General features: G+C 42.6%; 1 pseudogene; it reads left to right on the plus strand.

The window, feature by feature from the left end:
• The first annotated feature begins 474 nt into the window (after positions 1 to 474).
• LOC102869787 lies at positions 475 to 2,847 on the plus strand (annotated as a pseudogene).
• Positions 2,848 to 5,901: the final 3,054 nt, after the last annotated feature.

The raw sequence follows: 5,901 nt of genomic DNA on the forward strand, positions 1-5,901 counted from the left end.
CACCAGCTGCTCTGTGGGAGAAGGATAGGCAATCTCTTTCCATTTAATTAACCACCTCTGAAAATCCACCAAATGGTCAGCTATGAGGTGGTTCTAATTATATGATACACAACAATACAACAACAACAATCTGGTAGCCATGAATGCTACAATGTGTGAAGTTCTGGAACAAGAATTTACTTACAAGTGGTTTGTTGCCATGATGACTGTGTACACAATCTGTCAGCAGTGCGTGGAGCATGGAGTGACAGAAGATGGACCCTCAAGTGGAAATTCAGCTACCCTCTGAATTCCAGCCATGACCATCACCAGCATTCACAGTTTACTGTGCACCTGCTCTGTCTTGGGTACTGTTCTGGATTTGGGGGTACTCAAAAGAGAAAAAGGCCTTGTTCTCCCACCACTTGTAATTTGGGAGCCAAAACACATTCAAATGAAGTGACAGAACAACAGTAACAGCGGAGTTTCACCAGAATGAGTGCTAGGAATAAAGTTCATGTGTTTGTTCGCGTCAAACCTACTGATAACTTTGCGCATGACATGATCAGATACGGAAATGACAACAAAAGCATTGCTATTCACTTAAAAAAAGATGGTCGAAGAGATGTTGTCAATAACCAGCAGACAGACTGGTCTTTCAAGTTGAACGGGGTTCTCCATGACGCTTCCCAAGACTTAGTGTATGAGACAGTCGCAAAGGATGTGGTTTCACAGGCCCTAGAAGGCTATAATGGCACCATCATGTGTTATGGGCAAACAGGAGCTGGCAAGACATACACCATGATCGGGTCAACTAAGAATTATGCTCAGCGGGGGATCCTCCCTCGTGCTTTGCAGCAGGTTTTTAAGATGATTGCTGAGCGCACCACACATGACATTACTGTGCATGTTTCCTATGTGGAAATCTATAATGAGAGCATGTTTGATCTCCTGTCCACCCTGTCCAATGCTGGATCCAAAAAATCCCCAGTGATTGTCATGGAAAACTCACAAGGAGTCTACATTAAGGGCTTATCTGTCCACCACACACAACAGGAAGAGGATGCATTAATTTTCCTTTTTAAGGGAGAAACCAACAAGATTATTACCTCCCACGCATTGAACAAAAATTCTTCCAGGTCACACTGCATTTTCACCATCTACATGGCGGCCTATTCACGGATGCTTTCAGAAGAAAAGTACATCACTTCCAAAATTAACTTAATGGACCTAGCAGGTTCTGAGCGGATTGAGAAGACTGGGTCCAGGGACCAAAATCTGAAGGAAGCCAACTACATCTACAAGTCCCTATCATTCCTGGAGCAGACCATCATCGCCCTCAGGGGGCAGAAGAGGGACCACATCCCCTTCCGTCAGTGCAAGCTCACCCACGTTCTGAAGGACTCATTAGGGGGAAACTGCAATATGGTCCTTGTGACAAACGTCTATGGAGAAGCTGCTCAGTTAGAAGAGACGCTGTCTTCACTGAGGTTTGCCAGCAGGGTGACACTCATCCCCACTGAGCCTGCTATCAGTGAAAGATATGACGCTAAGAGGATGATGAAGAACCTGGAGAAGGAGCTAGCACTGCTCAAGCAGGAGCTGGCCATCCATGACAGCCTGGCCAACTGCACCCTTGTGACCTACGACCCCATGGACAAAATCCAGATTGTCGAGATCAACTCCCAGGTTCAGAGATACTTGGAGGGGACGCTGGATGAAATTGATATAATCAACTTTAGACAGATCCGAGAGGTGTTCAACCAGTTCCGAGTGATGCTAAGCCAACAGGAACAGGATGTGGAGACCACTTTGCCCAGGAAGTACACGATCATAGACAAGGATGACTTTGCACCCGTTTCTGCTGTCCAGAAGGCAGGGCTGACAGATGCCGAAAGCCAGCTCGTAGGTGAATATGATGGACAGAGCTTCAGGCTGGGCATTGCCCCTTTTCCTACCAAACCTAGGAAAAAATCGAAGGCCAGGAAGATGTTCAAAGACATGACCAATGCTTCATCAATAAAGGAAGGTGCCAGGAGCCCTAGAAGTTCCAAGGATTTGGAGACAAATAATCTCTCCGGGACTCAGCTACTCACATCTGCCAAGGATGGAGAGGTCAAAGACGTGCTTTTGCAAGAACGGGAGACCTCCAGCAATGAGCCCATCTCCTCAGACTCCCCAGGGGAGGACTTATGTCCACTAAGGCCCAGCACCCCACCGTCCAAATCTGTGGCCTTTGAGGAATTTAAGAGCGATCGAGGCAGTGAGATCAATCGCATCTTCAAAGATAACAAGTCCATCCTGAATGAGTGGCGGAAAAGAGCCAGTGAGACCACACAACGCATCAATGCCATCAAGCAGGAAATCGATGTGACCAAGGAGGCACTGACTTTCCAGAAGTCACTACAAGAGAAGCAAGGCGATTATGAGAACAAGGGGCTGATGATCATAGATGAGGAGGAATTCCTGCTGCTCCAGAAGCTCAAAGACCTCCAGAAGCAGTACCACAGTGAGTACCAGGACCTGCAGGACCTCAGGGCCGAGATTCAGTCCTGTCAGCACCTGGTGGATCAGTGTTGCCACCGCCTGCTCACAGAATTTGACATCTGGTACAACGAGTCCTTCTCCATCCCCAGGGCCACATAAGAGGCACCGAAGCCATCCAATAGCCTCCAACCAGACATGGAGCCTATCAACAGTCTCATGTCTCTGGGAGAAGATGACCAGGACATATTTAGAAAGCTGCAGCAGATGGTGCTGCTCGAGGACCCTGAGTCCATCTCGTTCTACAATGCCAAATTCAAAGTAGAACAAAAGTGTTATTACATGAAAACTGCAATGAGCCTTCAGTCGATGAATAGAAGATAGGGTCCTGACCCCCAGTAATTCCAGTGTGCTGTAGTGAACCATCTGCCCAGGGCTCCTGCCACCTGCCCAAGGCCAGAACCTAGCTGAGAGAACACACAGGAGTGGTGCCCTGCCTCTGCAGAATGCTGCTAGTCTCAATTCTCTGCCTTACGTGCAGGGACAGGATAAAGCAGCTTTAGTGTGGACCTCCAGTGTTCATTCAAAGGTTGTTTTCTTTCCCATTTATGAAGCTGTCATCTCTGTCTAGAGATAAAGAACTGAAGGGGTCATAACTAAATTGGGAGTAGGAAATTTAAGAAGTGGCTCAGCCAGTCTCTGCCAAGCAGGCCTTTGTCCCCCTCGCCAGCCTCCTTCCTCTCATGAATAGACATCTTAAAGGTGAATGTGACAAAAAAAAAAAAAAAAAGAATTTACTTACACATGTCTTAACTACTACTTATATGATTCCATAAAGGTGTATTTATTTTTTATTAAAGTTTCATTGGTTAATTCTATCTCTTCATAAGGAAACAGATTCAGAAAAGAAACGTGTCCCAGGTTGTCTTAGAAAAGAGACTTGTCCCAGATTTTCTTAGGTGGAGCTGAATTCCGGTCTTCCTGACCTCACATTTTGTAGATAATTAAGCTGGATGGATTTTCCCTCTATTCAGTCAACCTACATTCTGTCTGTGCTGTTGGTTACCTTTCCAAATATACAGTCTGCAAAGCCTCAGCACTCTGGCTTCTTGCATTCACCTCACAATATACTGCAGACAACTTTGTAAAGGTTTACATCTTTTTCATTTAACTATTTTATGAAAATATTTTCATTTTATTTGGCTAATTTCATGATTTCAAATTTGTTCCTAACTTTGCTATAAACTCCTTGATGGCAAGAAATATTTTAAAGATTTTGGGTTGCTTTTTTTTTAGTCCTTTTTGGTGTTCGTGATCATTATCTTCATGCCATGCTCTCTCTACAATGGACAATTAATGTAGACTTTACTCAGATGTTTTCCTAATTATGCAAAGAAATTTGACTCTGTGGATCATAACAAATTATGGATAATATTGAGAAGAATGGGTATTCCAAAACACTGAATTGAACTCATGCCAAACCTATACATAGATCAAAAAACAGTTGTCCCAACAGAAAAAAGGAACTCTCCACAGTTTATAATCAGGAAAGATGTGTGTTAAGATTGTTTCCTCCTCTACACCTATTCAGTGTGTATGCTGTGCATATACTTTAAGAAACTGGAATATTTGAAGAAGAACTTGGCATCAAGATAGGAAGAACACTTATCAACAACCTGAATTATAAAGATGATGTAAATTTGCTTGCAGAACATGAAGAAGGCTTGAAACACTTGCTGAAGAAGAAAGATCAAATGAGTTGCATCTCTATATCAAGAGAACAAAAATTCTCACCACTGAACCAACAGGCAACATTGTGATAGAGGAAAAAAATTTGCTGATGTCAACTATTTAACTTACTTAGATCCATAATCAACATCTATAGCAACAGCAGTCAATAAATCAAAAGACCTGCTGTGTTGAGAAAAACAATTGTCAAGGATTTATCCAAACTACTAACAAGCAACAATTTAAAGACCAAGGTATTCCTGATCCAAGCAATGGTATTTTCTTTTGCTTCCTATGGATCTAAAAATTGAACAATGAGTAAGTGTAACAATGGAAGAATTGATGTCTTTTATCTGTGGTATTGGAGAAGAGTACTAAATATCCTATGGACTGCCAAAACCCAAACAAGTCTGTCTTGGAGGAAGTGCAATCAAGGTGTTCTTTAGAGGCAAAAATGGTGAAACTTCATCTCACATACTTTGGGCATGTTGTCAGGAGGGGCGGAGGGTCAGAGAAAGAAAGGGATACTCCTTAACAGCATAGATTGGCTCGGTGACTTTAGCAGTGGACTGGGGCATGTAGGAGATTGTAAGGGTGATACATGATGCAGAAGATGATACACAGGGTGATATATATTCTGATCTGTTGTCCTTCGAGTTGCTATGAGTTGTAGTTGACTCATCAGCACATAACAGCAACAGCAGTTGGTCAGTTGAGTCCTTAGAAGAGAAATTTGCTGAAGAATTCTCAACATTATCTTAAGTGAAAAATATGATCTAGGGGTGTATGTGTGAGTGTGTGTGTTTACCTCGGAATATCTGGAACTAAATTTTAGGACATTTCTTCATGTAATAGGCATTCTACCTCATAATTCTTATTTAGAGGTCAAAATAAATGGGTCTACAGTGTTTTAAAAGAGTGATAACATTTGGAAACTCTACAACCCCCTAAACATTCCTATTTATGGAAAAGAACCAATGATTGTTAGAGTTAATATTTAAGCTAGGAGACTAGACATACACACAAACAGGAGCTGAGAATGTAATTACCATTACAAAAATCACATTACAGGAGGAAGTATTCTTCCAAAAGTTGGGTTTAAATAGGGCACACTGCAAACTTTGCTAAGAAACATTCTGGAAGGCAGAGTATAACGAGGTCTTCCGAGGTTGTAATCTTTATGGAAGCAGACTGCTGCATCTTGTTCTTGTGCAATAATTGATGAGTTTAGACAATTAGCCCTTTTGTTATCATCCTAGTCCTTAACCATTGTGTTACCAGGGCTCTTTTTAGAATGATAGAAGATGAATAAAAATAGGAAAGAAGATACCACATAACTTGGAAGAGACTGGAGAGCATTATGCTGAGTGAACTCAGTCGTATAAGGACTGCATAAGATCAGTGTTATAAAGATAGAAGGAAAACTATTGTGTATGGAGACCCAAGGGGGGCATAAGGAATGGGAGGAGAGGGTCGAGGATCATCAGGGGAGAAACCACAGGTTTGCACAATTTGATAAAGGACAAGGGGAAGATTTGGCAGAACCTGAAAAGACAGGGTAATGATAGGCATAGTCCAATGATGGGTAATTTTATAAAACCTAATGCATGGCAAGAAGACAAAGATTCTCACCACTGGACCAATTGGCAGCGTCAGGATGGATGGCGAAGAGATTGAGATTGTTCACAGCTTCAGTTTGCTCGGCTCCAC

Source organism: Elephantulus edwardii, unplaced genomic scaffold, assembly GCF_000299155.1.
Source record: "Elephantulus edwardii isolate Elephantulus edwardi_28Jun2011 unplaced genomic scaffold, EleEdw1.0 scaffold00013, whole genome shotgun sequence".
Taxonomy (NCBI): Eukaryota; Metazoa; Chordata; class Mammalia; order Macroscelidea; family Macroscelididae; genus Elephantulus; species Elephantulus edwardii.